At 45.5% G+C, this 18,106-nt stretch overlaps 1 pseudogene; it reads left to right on the top strand.

Moving 5' to 3' along the window:
• The first annotated feature begins 2,457 nt into the window (after positions 1 to 2,457).
• Positions 2,458 to 13,618, top strand: LOC130122135 (40S ribosomal protein S16-like; annotated as a pseudogene).
• Positions 13,619 to 18,106: the final 4,488 nt, after the last annotated feature.

Below are 18,106 nucleotides of genomic sequence, written 5' to 3'. Positions count from 1 at the left end.
CCTCTCTCCCTGTCTCTCTCCCTCCCTCCCTCTCCTCCTTGCTCCCTCTATCTCCTTCCTTATCTCTCTCTCCCTCCTTCTCCCTCCTTATCTTTCTCCCCCCCTCTACCTCCTTATCTTTCTCTCCCTCTCTCTTACTCCCTCTCCTCCTTGCTCCCTCTATATCCCTCCTTATCTCTCTCTCGCTCTCCCTCCCCCTCATCTCCCTCTCAGTCTCTCCCTGTCTCTCTCTCTCTGAGTCTCTCACACTACCAGCGGAGTAGGGTGTGAGGAGAAATCATGGCGAAACAGGACAGGTCATACATTATCATGAGATGATGCCGCCATCTTGTTAATGTTAGTATTATTATTATTATTATTATTATACAAACGTCCTTTAACTTCATGCCATAATACAACATAATAAGCGGGCGGGTCCATTCCTGGGGCCCGGGGTTAGAATGAGGTAGGAGTCGATTTGATGGATGGCGCCTTTTTTAGGATATGAGATGTTCCAAGTGGTGCAATCTTCTGTGGTTCTTGTATTCTGGTGCTACCCGGCGGGACCCGCTGGGTGGATTTCTCCATCCCTTTGTTTACAAGTCCCAGGGCTCCTGTCACTGCTGGTACTGTTGTGGTTTTCACTCCCCACATTTGTTCAGTCTCTATTTCGAGGTCTTTATATTTGGACAGTTTTTCAGTTACTTTTACTGAGGTGCTCCTTTCAGTCGGGGTGGACGTGTCGATGAGTAGGCACCTTTTCTCGTTTTTGTTCTTGATGATGACGTCTGATCTGTTGGCCTTCGTCTCACCATCTGTCTGTACTGGCATGTCCCATAAGATTGTGATGTGGTCTTTTTCTGTTACTGTGCTCGTACCGTTTTTCTTTTGTGCTGATGTTGAATTCTTTGCAGATGCTCCAGTGCAGACATGTGGCGGCCTTGTTGTGTCTTTGTAGGTATTCAGTTCTGGCCAGCTCAGGGCACCCTGCCACCATGTGGTCAATGGTTTCCTGGAATGGACCACATGTCCTGCACGCTGGGTCTGTGCCATCTTTGAGGATTTTACCCCAGTAGTAACTGGTCTTGATGGCCTGGTCTTGATGGCCTGGTCTTGATGGCCTGGTCTTGATGGCTTGGTCTTGATGGCTTGGTCTTGATGGCCTGGTCTTGATGGCCTGGTCTTGATGGCTTGGTCTTGATGGCCTGGTCTTGATGGCCTGGTCTTGATGGCTTGGTCTTGATGGCCTGGTCTTGATGGCCTGGTCTTGATGGCCTGGTCTTGATGGCCTGGTCTTGAAGGCTTGGTCTTGATGGCCTGGTCTTGATGGCCTGGTCTTGATGGTCTGCTGTTGATGGCCTGGTCTTGATGGCCTGGTCTTGATGGCCTGGTCTTGATGGCCTGGTCTTGATGGTCTGGTCTTGGGCAGCGATGATAAAGCCCCCTGTTTGGGATTTCAGCCCAGCTGTTTTGAGCCACTGGTTGGTCATATGTTGGTCTACATTTTCTCACCTACTCTTTTTGGGTATTGCCCGTGCATTTGTTTCCCTTCCCATTTTTGTTTAATTTGCTCTTGGGCGTGACACTTGGCTTCCTGTTTGACTTTTCGGGCGTGGATGGTTGGAGCTTCATTTTCAGGTTGCGGTGTCTCAGGGAGGTGGAGCTCTCTTCTGAACACTGCGGCTTGGTTAGCTACGGAGTACTTGTTGTTTTGTTCTTCATGCTCTCCAGCAGTCATGAGAAGGGGGTCATCTCTGGCGTTAAGGTAAGTATCTAGGCCTACTGTGGTTGTTTTATGGGCAGTCTCCAGTTGGATTAGACCCCTGCCACCCTCGTTTCTGGGGAGGTACAATCTATCCACATCTGATTTTGGGTGGTGCATCCTCTCTAAGGTGAGTATTTCTCTTGCCTTTCTATCTAGTTTCCTGATCTCTTCTAGTTTCCAGTCGATGATGTTGAAGCTGTAAGTTGCGACGGGTGTAGCCAGGATGTTGATGGCTTCCAGTCGGTTGGATGCACTGAGTTCGGATTACCATTCGTATTCTTCGGTAGTGCTCCTTTCTGATTTTTGCTTTCTTTCTTTTTTGAATGTAGCTTTGGCACATTTGTCTAGTCCGAACTCCATGAACTGGTCTTGATGGCCTGGTCTTGATGGCCTGGTCTTGGGCAGCGATGATAAAGCCCTCTGTTTGGGATTTCCGCCCAGCTGTTTTGAGCCACTGTTCGGTCATATGTTGGTCTACATTTTTCTCACCTACTCTTTTTGGGTATTGCCCATGCATTTGTTCCCCTTCCCATTTTTGTTTAATTTGCTCTTGGGCGTGACACTTGGCTTTCTGTTTGACTTTTCGGGCGTGGATGGTTGGAGCTTCATTTTCAGGTTGCGGTGTCTCAGGGAGGTGGAGCTCTCTTCTGAACATTGCGGCTTGGTTAGCTACGGAGTACTTGTTGTTTTGTTCTTCATGCTCTCCAGCAATCATGAGAAGGGGGTCATCTCTGGCGTTAAGGTAAGTATCTAGGCCTACTGTGGTTGTTTTATGGGCAGTCTCCAGTTGGATTAGACCCCTGCCACCCTCGTTTCTGGGGAGGTACAATCTATCCACATCTGATTTTGGGTGGTGCATCCTCTCTAAGGTGAGTATTTCTCTTGCCTTTCTATCTAGTTTCCTGATCTCTTCTAGTTTCCAGTCGATGATGTTGAAGCTGTAAGTTGCAACGGGTGTAGCCAGGATGTTGATGGCTTCCAGTCGGTTGGATGCACTGAGTTCGGATTACCATTCGTATTCTTCGGTAGTGCTCCTTTCTGATTTTTGCTTTCTTTCTTTTTTGAATGTAGCTTTGGCACATTTGTCTAGTCCGGACTCCATGCTGATGTCGTCACCGAAGCCTTTTACGATGGTCAAAAGGCCAGCTGGTCATCCATGTAGACTAGATGGTTAATAGTGCACGAATCTGTAGTGTAACCAGCTATGGTTAAAACACCGGCTATGGTTATTATTGTTATTTCTATTATCATTATTACACGGCATGGATCCGCTGAGTAGTCAAGTGACGGCTCAGTATTACACAGTGAAGTACTTTTTAAAAAAGTACTTCACTGTGACAGCTCAGTATGACACTGTAATTCACTGTGACGTCATTACTTCTCTGCGTAATACTGAGCTGCAGGGTTTAGGACTCACTGTTGTGACTCATTCACACTGACCTAATGCTGATGTCATTGTCTTAGCTCACCCTGGGCCATCTGTCTGTGTGCGTGTGTGTGTGTTTGTGTGTGTGTGTGTGTTTGTGTGTGTGTGTGTGTGTGTGTGTGTGTTTGTGTGTGTGTGTGTGTGTGTGTGTGTGTCAAAGAGAGTCATCATTGTATTAATCCACTATATCAGTTCAACACTTTGCCGTGGGCACATTCTGCCACTCAAACCCCCCTCTCTCCCTCTCCTGCTCTCCCTCTCCCTCTCTCCCTCCTTCTCTCTCCCTCCTTCTCTCTCCCTCTCCTGCTCTCCCTCTCTCCCTCCTTCTCTTGCTCCCTCGCCCTCACTCAATTCAATTCAATATGTGCTTTATTGGCGTGACATACGTGTACATATTGCCAAAGCATGTAAAACAACAACAACACAACACAACAATGATTATTATATCAAACAACAACTGTAGCAATAGCTGCCCTCACCCCCCCCCCCCCGTCAATTGATATGTCTGAAAAAGAAGGACTGGTGAGACCTTTTTAAGTCCCAGCACCATTAACCCTTGTGGGGCCGGACTTCTTTTTTCCAGGAATTTTACTCCTCAGTCTGTTGAGTCTGAAGAAGTTATTAAAGGCCGGCTGTTAAAAGTAAGAGCAGTGTATGAACATGAAAAAGTGGTGTTTATTAATATTCATGCTCCAGTTGTGGGAGTGGGGAGATTAGTCTTTCTAGATGCGTTGAATGGAGTTATGGAGAAGTGTAACAATGAGGAATATCTATTTATAGGTGGAGGTTTTAAGTCTAGTGAGGACTGCAGGCTAGCCAGGAGCCCCGCAGAGCCTCACGCCGCCTCTCGCAGTCGTCTGGGTCGTCTTATTGAGGCTCGTGAGCTGTGTGATGTGTGGAGAGGACTTCATAACACACACAGACCTGGACACCGGGACACCTGGACACCTGGACACCGGGACACATGTTCAGGATAACGCAGTGTCTACGGCCAGGCTTGATCGTTTATATTGTTTTCAACATCGCTTTAAAAGTTGTGTTACCAGCCCTGTCGGTTGTTCTGATCACTCACTCGTAACGCTTTCTGTCTTTATAAAATGTGTACAACCCAACCCTGCTTATTGGCATTTTAACGCGGCTTTACTACAGGATGGACATTTTAAGGAGGCTTTTGTCTGTTTTCGGGGAAAACCACCAAAGTATAAAATCTGATTCTATGTCTGCACAACAGCGGTGGGGACATTGGAAAAGTACAAATAAGACAACTTCGTCAACAGTGCACTCGGAGTGTCACACAAACCTTGATAGAGGGACTCCAGGACTTAGCCGAGGCCACAGGAGACCAGCGCCATACTGAGGCACGAGCAGTGACAAGGTCTGTTGTCACTAACCTGCTGGGTGTCTCAGCTCAGGGGGCTCTTACTTTGACGGTTTGGTGAGAGGTGGTCCAACACCGTCTCCGTTTTCAGAGCTTCCTACAAAAAAAAGCTGACGCCTCTAAGTGGCAACTACTAAATCTACTAATTACTACTACTAAATTGGGGAGGCAAAACTGTCCATCCACAGTAGCAGGAAGAGCAGAGTGGAGAACGGGACAGGGCAGGAAGTACTTCCTGTTTTCTTCTCATTGGTGAGAGCCTGGGTCGAGTTTAAACTCTTTAAAGGAACGAGTAGCGTGGCTGATTTTATGAAAAAGTGTGCTGAGATGATGCAATCGTTGTGTGTTTTTAACAGTACTGTACACTACTATTTTGTGTCATGGACATTTTTTTTTTGAATTTTTATCAGTTTTTTTATAAAGATTTTTTTTCCCATCAAATCTATCTCTCTCTCTCCCCTTCAGTTTAACTCAGTTCAAGATTTTATTGACACCATAGTTAAATACAGTATTGTCAAAGCAAAAGCTGCCAAGGCAGCAACGACAACAATAAAAATGGGTGATCATTATGACAAATGCCAGCACTTACTCCCACCCCATACACACACACACATGCACACATACACACACACTCCATCTCAGCTCTGCTAGTCCTAAATGTGAGCCCTCCATCTCTTTCACCTCTCACCACATTTTTCTTTCTCACCCTTTCCTGTTCCTTTGTCTCTCTCTCACTCTCTCTCTCTCGCTCTCTCTCTCGTCCTCCAGTAAGTGCTGATGACAGCACTTCCTATTTTCAGACAGATGGACCCTGGGTCTCCCAGAGGAATGGCCATGGCGATGATACGCCAATGAGTAAGCAGGGCAGGTGACAAACGCTGAATGTAAATCTGTTGGATTGCAGCACGCAGTGCTTTATTTATGTCCATACAGACTGAATCATTTCCGTCTACTGCAGCAATAAGCAAATTCTTCGGTGCACATGGCAATGGGACAAATTTTAAAGCGCAGAGCTGTGTTTGCTGGATGCTAAATTGCTATTAGATATATTGCTAAATGCTTAATTGCTATTGGACATATTGATTGTGAGTCTGAAAGCTTAAAAGTATCTCCGGAGTGTGCAGAGATGTAATCCACACCACGCTGATAGCCAAAGTGTTTCAGGAGAAATTAAAGCTAGAACATATTATCTTGATATTTTTATTACTTCTGGAAGTATACAAGATATATGCCCACATTTATGCATTCTTTCTAAGTTGGCTTGGCTTAAAGATTTTTGCAATCAGAAGCATTATTTAGACTAAACAGCCTTTATTAAAAGCAATCATATATACAAAACTTGGAAAGAACTTAAGTGTATTAAAATCCTTTAAACCACCCTGCGTCGTTCACTATCCCGTTTATACCATGGTCACTTGCCATAGTATTAAAATAAAAACATTTTAATATAAAATAAAAATATTAAATAAATGAATAAAAAAAATGAAATTAAATAAAAAATAAAAACATTAAAATAATACATCAAAAACATTAAAATAAAAACATTAAATAATTAAATAATAAAACAATGAAATTAAACAAAAAATAAAAACATTAAATAATTAAATTAAGTTAAATAATTACATAATTAAATTAAATAAAGAATTAAAATACTAAAATAAAAATATTAAAATAAAAACTTATTTTGTTGAATGTTTTGAACTCAGAATTAAAAGGTTGTGAATCAAAAGTTAGCCGCTAAGCTAGCTATGACTGTTCACCGCCCTTGCAATTGAGTCAGTATGTTGCTATGGTTACACAGAGACTTGGTGTCCGGCGTATGAATTTAGAAAGGTGATCAAACTTGAGCCGAACTACATGTGTATCATACGGTTTTATCACACACCCTCCAGCCAATCAAATGCCAGTATTCTCTGTTACCATGGTGTAAATTGTTGCCATGCATACTGGCCAAAAAGGTGTGAAAACACTTGCAAACAAACCTTTTCCGACAGTTGTTTTGGGAGTGCTTCTTGGACAAAGGATTTACACCTTGGTAAATGATGTCCGCAACCGGTCGTCTTCAAGGGAAACAGTAACACGTTTCATCATTATCTCTCTCGCTTGCTCTCACTTTACAAACTTCCCTCGGACAAACTTCCTGTCTTATCTGTAGGCTGCATAGCCCGATTATTCACATTATCATGTACAATGCGGCCTATCAGCAAACCCCCTGCGAACATGAAGAGACAGATGTCTGGCCAGGTGAGATTAGGGTTTAAAAAACTCTCTGGTAGTCACAAAACCACTAAAACCTCCGCAAACACAAGTGGCCCCGTTTAGATCCCTGACGTTGCCTACTTTTATATCTTCAGAAGAAAATCAATGTGAGCATATCGTAATTATTCAGCGCGTCACCAAGCCTTAGCGGAGATCATTGGTGCACAGCCTGGTGAATGTAAAACCCACTGCTCTCCCTTGACAAACACTGCCAAAGTGCTTATTTACCAAAGGACACAGCGGCTCACCGGTCCACAGCATATGACGGAGTTTGCGCTGAGAGGCAACAAGCTGCGGATGTGTTTAATTTCGGGTGGCGTGGCGGTCTATTCCATTACCTACCAACAGGGGGATCGGTGGTTGGAGTCCCCGTGTTACCTCCGGCTTGATCGGGCGTCCCTACAGACACAATTGGCCGCGTCTGCGGGTGGGAAGCCGGATGTGGGTACGTGTCCTGGTCGCTGCACTAGCGCCTCCTCTGGTCGGTCGGGGCACCTGTTTGTGGGGGAGGGGGAACCGGGGGGAATAGTGTGATCCTCCCACGCGCTACGTCCCCCTGGTGAAACTCCTCACTGTCAGGTGAAAAGAAGAGGCTGGCGACTCCACATGTATGGGAGGAGGCATGTGGTGGTCTGCAGCCCTCCCCGGATCGGCCCTGACAAGTCCTCCACCACATACAACCACACAGGTCGTATACCCTCCAATACGACCCACAGGAGATATGCCACAGATACTTCTCGCCTCTGTGCATTGTGGGTTTTTATCTACTTGTTCACATCCTTCTTATAACGCCTCATAGACAGGTTCATAAAGGTAAGTAGTCAGTAAATAGTGACGAGAACAATAGAATATGTAAACAGTGCGTTTTTGTGTTGTTTCGCCCGCCGCCTAGTATAGTAATTAAGATTGCTATTGGCAGCACGACCGCTAGAGGTCGCTTAACTTTAAAATGCATTTGTGTGTGGTGCTTAAAGTAAACACTAGGTACTCACAGAACTATTGGTATTCTCCTCCCATTTACCCCCCCCCCAACACACACCACCCAGTTTGCTTCAGCCCTTTCATTGTTTATTTGCAATGCAATCCATTATACAGGTTTGGTCAAACACTAACGCTGATGGCTCCGAGACACACGCGCGCGCATGCACGCACGCACGCACACACATACCCACACACACACACACACACACACACACACACACACAAAATATCAACCATGACTGCATCAAAATGACTGTTGGGGGGGAAATATCCCATCAGCCCTGTTTCTAAGCTGTGGTCACGCTAGTCAGAAGAATATAAATGCCACAACAGAATGGCACAGTGAGAGAGAGAGAGAGAGAGAGAGAGAGAGAGAGAGAGAGAGAGAGAGAGAGAGAGAGAGAGAGAGAGAGAGAGAGAGAGAGCAACAGAGCGAGAGAATTTACCCTTCCTAAGTCCCGCCCCTTTTCACTCTGTGCTCCAATAACAGTCGAGTTAGCTTGTGTAGCTGGAACTCAGGGGGCACGCGGGAATCGAACCTGGGTTCCCCGCACCACGGGCGACCGCGCTACGTGGTCCAACCACGAGAACTGTCCAATCACATCAGATCAAAAACACTAAAACAACACCAATTCGCTGCCAATGGAAGTGGGCGTGTCTGGGGCGGCACAGAACTGCGCCCCCTGGAAAATCTGAAGAAACCAATCAGACAGCAGCCTCAGGTCACCTGCTCGCTTCAGGCTTGAGGGCTTACATAAGGTATGGTTTAGCCGGCGCCCCTCACACAGGAAGTATATGTATTCAGACAGAAATCAAACTTTTATTTCATAATTATTTGCATTATACAACTACATTATATTTAACATGTTTAAGTAGATTTTCATCTCTTGATGTCTGACGGGGGCGGCGCCCCAGCGCCCTGTACCGGCCACCTGCCACTGCTACCCCCCCTCCTTCGGGAAGCATGTCCCCACACTTCAGCATACCAGCTCCCTCACGCGCTTCCGATGGCCTCACGGTCTCACCATCCCACTTCTGACACCAATGTAGCCAATCCGGGGGGCAGCCTGGACGTGAACCTGGGTCCCCCACACCAGTCGAATAAAGGGTCCGACCCGTTAGCCAAGGGCTAGCGAGTCTAGTCACCCCGTGATCGTTACAGTACTATCTCTGCGAGGCTAGGTCCCTCCCTGAAGCAACCGTTGGTGTTATTTATTTGGACAGACCCAAAATCTAGCATCCCAACAGGATGTTACCTCGGTAAACGTTATCTAGTGCAGAAGCGACGTTGACTGACAGCCTCGTCATCCTCTGCCTCGAGGGAAAGAATGTGAGGCTTCTGCCTTTTCCACCGAGACAGGGATCAGCCTCATCCGCGTCACGTTGTCTTGTTCAGAAACGTTAACACAGATCCTTCCATCGCACACTGAGGAGAAAAGGGGGGAGGAAAAGATACTGACAGGTTCAAAAGGGAGACAGACGGAGACAGAGATGAAAAGAAGCAGGCAGAAATCGAGGGAAATAAAAAGGACATAAAGCTAAAATGTCCAATACAATTTCGACATGAGCTCCACTACCCACAACTTCAGCATCACCTCAAGATGACAAACACACAAGACACTCGTTTTAGTCCGACGATTTCCCCTTGTTTTGGCTATTTCCTTTCACCAATCTGGAATTAACTCTTGCTTACTTTATCAAAGTCTCCGTCCATCGCTCTGAAGAGGTGTCATTAACACTTTCTATGAAGCTTCCATCTATAACGCCCTATAAGCATCTATTGCATCTATAACGCCCATACTTTCCTATAATGTGCATTACAATGACTATGGGCTATGGCTGAAGACTGTGAAATAGCACTGAGGTCTCATTATGCATCTCTACAAAACTTCAGCAAAACAAGTTGGCTATGATGCATTATAACATTTGACAGATAAACAGGCTAATGACGACATATTTATAATGCATAAATCTGTTTTAAATTGACATAATGTATCATAAAGGCGGTTATGAGGTGTTGTGAGGGTGTATACATGGTTATAATGAATCTTACAATGACTTATAGCCACACTTATAGGGCGTTATAGTAGCTGCTAATAGGGTGTTATAGGCGTAAGCTTCATAGAAACTGTTACCAAGGTGTCTGGTGTTGGAGGAAGTACTCAACTGTCTTAGTGCTCCACCAATCCATATGACCACACAGGCCGTATACACTCTAATACGACCCACAGGAGCGTTTCCTACATTAGCGCCCCCTACCGGCGGCAAGAGATACTTTTGAGCACCCACATACACTTTTCACCCCTGTGCATTGTGGGTTTTTATCTACTTGCTGACATCCTTTATACAACGCCTCATAGACAGGCTAATAAAAGTAAGTCATCAGTAAATAGTGTAGTAACTTAGATCGCTATTGACAGCTCGACCGCTAGAGGTCGCTTAACTTTAAAATGCAACTATAGGTCGTAACAAGCTGCTTGTAGTACGAAGGACCTAAGGGGTCGTTTTCTGGTGGAGGAAAGTCTCGCTTTTTTGGGGTGGATCAGTCCTTGTTTTGTCAGCAACCGGTTGTTAAGCAAAAAGGGAGAGGAAGAAAGGTGGAGGACGACTGAATGACTGAAAGGAAAGACGCACAAACAGTAAAGCGGGAAAAGGGAGGCTATATTTGTCCTGAAAAGCCTGCAAAAAAAAAAAAAATATGAAAAATCATATTTCCTTAGCCTTTAGATGTAAACACACACACACACACACACACACACACACACACACACTTGCAGGGAAAGCAAGGCGCTCGAGCAGGACTGGACACTTATGTGTAGTTTATGTAACTGTGTTTGTCTACCGATTATGGTCAACTCATTTGAAACTCTTACGCAACACCACTTACATATTCAACTTTCAAAATCCCTTTTTTTCTCACATGGGATTTGGAGCCCTGGTCTTTTGCATTGCCAAGCTAAACATCCAACCACCCAAGCCGAGCGTAATCCTTCAAAAAGAAAAAAAAACCCTGACGGAGAATAAAGTTTAAATGTTGAGCATGAAACTCCGCCAAAACCTTTTCCACTAAATAGAGTCCAGTAATGCCACGACTCATGAGTCAAGTGTCACAACAGCAAGAAAATCAAGTACGAAAACAAAAAAATGGACCATAACAGGAAGTTGAATCAGTACATCTGGACGTCTTCGTGGGAGACGGCGGGTACCCCCACCCTTATAAACGATACAGCTGGATAACGACCCAAACCAACGACCAGTTTCATATGCCAATACGGGCGTGACCATTAACTAGTTTCAGTGGGCATGTGTTACTATTCACAGAGGATTTGGGAATGGTTGCAATCACAGCATTGTAAGATGGTGACAGATGTACTCTAAGGTCCCCCTCCCTCGGTTCAGGGGTGGTCGTTCCCTCTTCACACAGATGGCCTGTTTGAGTCCCAGCGTTCCTCCCCATCAAGGATGTGCACATCCTTGTCCTTGAAAGAGTTAGGGTTAGGGTTAGGGTTAGGATGTGCACATCCTCGTCCTTGAAAGAGTTAGGGTTAGGGTTAGGGTTAGGGTTAGGATGTGCACATCCTCGTCCTTGAAAGAGTGGCCACTGGCCTGTTGCTGGGTGGAGACTGTGGAGACCCGGGGCCTCATTCATCAATCGTTCGCAGGTACAAATTTGTTCCTACACTCCCATGGAATTTCTTACCCTGGGGTTTGTCTGAGAGGTCAGTGTAGAACCTGGTAACCCCTGAATTTAGACACCAGTCGGTTAACACTGAGCTCTCTGCAATTCTGGGTAATTGCACATTGCAAGAGGTAACGTCACTCCCAGTGAAAAGCTTAGCATCTTCAGCTCTGCCACCTCCAGCTCCACCTCCTGTCTTCTCATCATTGGAGACCACTGTCTCCAAACCATACACCATAGCTGCTCTCACAACCATCTTGTAAACCTTCCCTTTAACTCTTGCTGGTACCCTTCTGTCACAAATCACTCCTGACACTCTTCTCCACCCACTCCACCCTGCCTGCACCCTCTTCTTCACCTCTCTTCTGCACTCCCCGTTACTTTGGACAGTTGACCCCAAGTATTTAAACTCATCCACCTTCGTCACCTCCACTCCTTGCATCCTCACCATTCCACTGTCCTCCCTCTCATTCACGCATAGGTATTCCGTCTTGCTCCTACTGACTTTCATTCCTCTTCTCTCCAGTGCATACCTCCACCTCTCCAGGCTCTCCTCAACCTGCACCCTACTCTCACTACAGATCACAATGTCATCTGCAAACATCATAGTCCACGGAGACTCCACATACTAACATAACTAACGTAACAAAACATAACATCACATAACATGATACAAAGTAACATAATGTAACAAAGCATAGCATAACGTAGCATAGCATAGCATAACAACATAACATAACATAACATACGTATTCACGTGTTACTCATCCAAATGAATGTAAAACACGACGGTACAAATCTCGAATAAGTCCAGGTCTTTACAATAAGTAAGAAATAAATCGCTGCGGACTTTGATCCAAAATCAGAAAGTAAAGATGAACTAGTAGACAGCCCAAATGGTGAGATACGAGGCTAAGTGATGACTGAAAACAAACCCCCCCCCCCTCATAGTATTGGAGTTCAACACAAAAGGATGACGAACATCTGTTGGTGTTCAGCAGACAGTCTGTCAGGGTTCTTATTGTCTGGATGTGTCTCACAAACTGGAGATGCGTGGATGGATGCCAATCACATGCTCTCTGTCCACCTCTTTCTGTCAGCTTTTATCCATCTTTCTTTTCTGTCTGTCTCCATCCTTCTGTCTTTTTTCCTGTGTGTCTCTGTCCTTCTCTCTGTCTTTTCTGTCGATCTATCTTTTTCTCTCAATCTGTTTTTACATCTTCATCTCGTCTTTATCTCGCTCTCTGTTTTTTTCTGTTTGTCTCTCTGTCGCTCTCTTTCTCAATTACTATCCTGCTCTGTCTCTCTTAACACGCACGCACACAGACAGACACACACACACACACACACACACCATTTAGCCAGAAGACTGAAAACTCCCATCTCCAGTAGATGACCTGCCTTTACTTTTCCATCTCAAACACAATTGTCAGCCCAAAGTTCCATTAAAACAAGTTTTCTGACACACACTCATCACCTCTCTCCCTCTCTCCCTCTCCCTCTGCCTCTGCCTCTCCCTCTCTCTCTCCATATGGCACCCTAGCTGAAGATGAAACAGGCCAGCTAAAGGTCCTCTACAGTCTGTCCAGCTTTTTGGATAAAAAAAAAAACCCTGCCAGAGCAGTTGCCCACTGCAAGAGGGGGAATGGCCTCGATAAGGTTAATGGCAGGCCCCTGGGTGTGGTTGAGCCGGCCACTCTCCACTACAAGCTTCTGGAGCCAGTGCTTCATTTTGCTGGAGTTGACATGAGAGTCAGAGTGAAGGGTGGTGGACACGTTGCACAGATCTATGCCATCCATTCATCCATGCATCCATCCATCCATCCATCCATCCATCCATCCATCCATCAATCCATCCATCCATCCATCCATTATTCAAACCGTTTATCCTGCTCTCAAATGCTGGAGCCTATCCCAACAGTCACTGAGGAGACAGGCCGCCGGGCCATCACAGGGCCATCCATCAGGCCAATTTCCAAAGCCCTGCTTGCATACTACCAGAAGTATGTTGATGAGGCCTGAAAGAAGTGGATCAAGGACATCCTGATTCAGTATGACAGGACTCCGCTTGTCACTGATCCTCGTCACTGCGAGTCCAAGACGTTAGGTAGACCTGGAGCTCGCACCCGCTAACAGAAATCTTACCGTTAATGGCTCTGTACATTTTCATAATAAATTTGGGGAATCTGTCTGTCTGTCTCTTTCTCTCGCTCTCTCTCTTTCTCGGTGCATGCTGGGAGTCAATGTGTGAGTGAGTGCGTTTGGTGAGAGGGACCTGCCGTTAGTAAGTTAGATTTATTTATCCATTTTATAGTAGGTTGTTTTGTCTTTATGGCTGATGGTTTCAGATTGAGTTTGCTAATTGGTCGTGGGTTACATTTGCTGTAGTCTGTGTGTTTGTTTCTCGTAGTTTTTTTTTCTTTTTCCGGTGTCAGAGATGGTGTCCTCGGAGACGCTTTCACTCGCTATCTTACATGGAGTGTGTGATCAGCCAGATCCATCTGTTCCAGTAGAGGCGGTTCTCCTGGCTGTGGAAGACCATGTGGGACAAGCCAACCTGTCCTATGCCTCCAGGATGAACAAAGGTGTGATTGTCTTGTGGCTGAGTTAATAACGAGTGGCGTCTCTCTGAATGGCATCTATCTGCAGGTTTCCCCGCTCGTCGTGCCTTCCACCCGGGTCACCGTCTCCGGTGTTCCCCCCGTTCATTCCCAAAGAGGTGTTGGAGCGGGAGCTGCAGTGCTTTGGGAAGCCGGCAAGCAATTTTAGGACTGTGGGGTTAAGCTGTATGAACGATGAACTGAAACATGTCCAATCCCTCTGGAGACAGGTGTTCATGCATCTGAACTGTCCATCACAGGCGCTGGAGGTTTCCTTCAGAGTGAAACATGGGGAGGGACATTACATGGTGCACGCCAGAACAGGCAGCATTAAATGCTTGATGTGTGGGGATGTGGGGCACAGGCGGAACACTTGTCCTCAAAGGCCGGCTGAGGGGCGCCCCAAGCCAGGGGCCGGGCCAGCCGAGCAGCGCAGTAACACTGGTGCTCGCCAGATGAGGAGCCAGCGGATGCCGCTGCTCCACGGTGTGGCAGCACCCCACTGACTGAGCCCGAGGCAGGAGAGGGACACAGTGGGCAGGCTTAAAATCAGGCAGGGGATCAGCGAGCTGATTCAGGCAGTGAGAATGTAACTGATGGCAGCTCGGCTGTCCCGAGTGTCACAAAAGAAGAAAGGAAAGGAGCAGAGGAAACCCCGGCAGCAGGAGAAAGCAGCAGAAAAGGGCCAGCAGCTGGACCTTGCGTTATGGAGAGTGTTGCAGGTGAGGATAAGGTGGAGGAAATTGGGTATTACACTGACTCTGACTGTATCTCTGTTACAGACTCACAGTCACACAGTGGAGATATGTACACGCTACAGGAAATTAATGGTTTCCTAGATGACAACTTTGGAAATTCTGTGAAAGTATCTGAGTATTTTCCAGATACAGAAACAATAATTAAAAGTGTGTGGACTTTACAGAAAGTAGTTGGTTTTGATTTGTTAGATGAAACAAAGAGAAAACTCTTTCCGTTTGGAAAAAAACACATAACAGGTCTCAAAAAGATGCTTAAGACTAATTAAGGAAAAGGTTCAAAAAGGTTAAAGACTACATAAGTAAGGTCATATTGAGTGTGCTGCACTGGGTGATCTTCCGCTTACTGTTTCCTCTACCTGTTTATATCATCTCTCTCTCTCTCTCTGTCTTTTATGCACAAGGTGAGGTTCAGCTCTTTGAATATTAAAGGTGGGAGGGATCGACAGAAGAATGCAGTCATTCCAGAAATGATCACATAGAAAATATTTGACATGTTTTTTTTTGTTGTTGCAGTAAACACAACAACAAAGAGAATGAGATAACTTGGGTTTGTGGTGGAAGGGCCGGCATTTTCTGTCGCATGTAACAAATTTATCTTCTGGTAAAGCCATTCCATTTTCTCTATGACATCATATCTACCACACAGATAGTGACAGGTAGGGCTTTAGTGGTCAGAGCAAAAATACAGAACCTATCTTTCTGTTTCCTTAATATACAGTGCATCCGGAAAGTATTCACACCCCTTCACGTTCCCCACATTTTATGCTACAGTCTTATTCCAAAATGGATTAAATTAATTTTTTTTCTCATCAATCTACACACAATACCCCATAATGACAAAGCGAAAAAGGTTTTGTAGAAATTTTTGCAAATCTATTAAAAATAAAAATCTGAAATATTGCATGTACATAAGTATTCACACCCTTTAATCAGTACTTTGTTGAGGCACCCTTGGCAGCGATTATAGCCTCAAGTCTTCTTGGGTATGAAGCTACAACCTTGGCACACCTATATTTGGGGTATTTCTCCCATTCTTCTCTGCAGATCCTCTCCAGCTCTGTAAGGTTAGATGGGGAGCGTCGCTGCACAGCTATTTTCAGGTCTTCCCAGAGATGTTCAATGGGGTTCAAGTCTGGGCTCGGGCTGGGCCACTCAAGGACATTCACAGACTTGTCCTGAAGCCACTCCTTCATTGTCTTGGCTGTGTGCTTAGGATCGTTGTCATGTTGAAAGGTAAACCTTCGCCCCAGTCTGAGGTCCCGAGCGCTCTGGAGCAGGTTTACATCAAGGATCTCTCTGTACTTTGCTCCGTTCATCTTTCCCTCGATCCTGACTAGTCTCCCAGTTCCTGCCGCTGAAAAACATCCCCACAGCATGATGCTGCCACCACCACGCTTCACTGTAGGGATGGTATTAGCAAGGTGATTAGAGGTGCCTGGTTTCCTCCAGATGTGACAATTGGCATTCAGGCCAGAGTTCAATCTTTGTTTCATCAGACCAGAGAATCTTGTTTCTCATGGTCTGAGAGTCCTTTAGGTGCTTTCTGGCAAACTCCAAGTGGGCTGTCATGTGCCTTTTACTGAGCAGAGGCTTCCGTCTGGCCACTCTACCATAAAGGCCTGATTGGTGGAGTGCTGCAGAGATGGTTGTCCTTCTGGAAGGTTCTCCCATCTCCACAGAGGAACGCTGGAGCTCTGAGTGACCATCGGGTTCTTGGTCACCTCCCTGACCAAGGCCCTTCTCTCCTAATTGCTCAGTTTGGCTGGGCGGCCAGCTCTAGGAAGAGTCCTGGTGGATCCAAACTTCTTCCCTTTACGAATGATGGAGACCACTGTGCTCTTCGGGACCTTCAAAGCTGTAGCAATTTTTTTTCGTACCCTTCCCCAGATCTGTGCCTCGATACAATCCTGTCTCGGAGGTCCACAGACAATTCCTTTGACTTCATGGCTCGGTTTCTGCTCTGACATGCACTGTCAACAGTGGGACCTTATATAGACAGGTGTGTACCTTTACAAATCATGTCCAATCAATTGAATTTACTACAGGTGGATTCCAATCAAGATGTAGAAACATCTCATGGATGATCAGTGGAAACAGGATGAACCTGAGCTCGATTTTGAGTGTCATAGCAAAGGGTGTGAATACTTATGTACATGCAATATTTCAGTTTTTTATTTTTAATAAATTTGCAAAAATGTCTGCAAAACCTTTTTCACTTTGTCATTATGGGGTATTGTGTGTAGATTGATGAGAAAAAAAGGAATTTAATCCATTTTGGAATAAGGCTGTAACAAAATGAGGGGAAAATGAAGGGGTGTGAATACTTTCCGGATGCACTGTATATGCTCCGAATCAAGTGTCAGACATGCTGGACATCTTTCAGAAAATGAAGGTTATCTTAAAACAGTGTGATCAGAGCGAATGTGCAGTGATGGGGGGGGGGGGATTGTACTAGAAATTTTACAGTAGACAGAACAGGAGAGGAACTCCACTTACAGTCATCCACCACTTCATCACAGGCGATTTTAGAATCAGATGTAGTAGATGTACAGAGGGTGAATCCTCCTCAGGTTAAGCAGAGAAAAATATTGTCCATAATGGATCCCCATTATGCACAATATATTTCTCATGAGAGATTTATTTGACATTTGCAGACTACAATTTTTATGTTGGAGTTATGTCATTAGATCAGGAGAAAGTGTTTCATTGGGTTGGTCATGGTTTTCTTTTTTCCACTTTAAGAGCTTTCGGTTTTGGAGATGGTTTTGTGTCACTGTTGGGTTTGTTGTATAAGAAAGCTTTCTGTTTGGTGAAAGTGGGTGGTGGGCTGAACTGTCCAGTACAGGTTCGTAGAGGCATTAGACAGGGATGCCCTATCTCTGGACAGCTATACTCTTAAGCTATTGAGCCTCTTCTGAATAGATTAAGATCCAGACTATCGGGACTTGTGCTACCAGGGTTGCCTCTGTGCCCCTCGCTGGTGGTATAAGCTTAGTCTGATGACATTACTGTGTTTGTCAGACACCAGAGAGATGTGGGGTTCCTTGGTAGTAGTTTAGACACCTATGTACTACATCTTCAGCAAAAGAGAACTGGGAAAAAAGTGAAGCTCTGCAGGTTGGGCAGTGGGCGGACAAGGACAGGTCAAAGTTACCAGGAAACCGCAGATGGGGAAGGTAGGGCATTCTTGGGTGTTTTTATGGCAACAGAGGAATTTCAGAGGAAGAACTGGGAGGGTGCTATGGATAGAGTGTGTGCCAGAGTGTCTAAATGGAAATGGC

The sequence above is a fragment of the Lampris incognitus genome, chromosome 12, assembly GCF_029633865.1.
Source record: "Lampris incognitus isolate fLamInc1 chromosome 12, fLamInc1.hap2, whole genome shotgun sequence".
Classification (NCBI taxonomy): Eukaryota; Metazoa; Chordata; class Actinopteri; order Lampriformes; family Lampridae; genus Lampris; species Lampris incognitus.
Note: the sequence above shows the minus strand (reverse complement) of the source record. Positions and strands in the feature narration are given on the sequence as shown.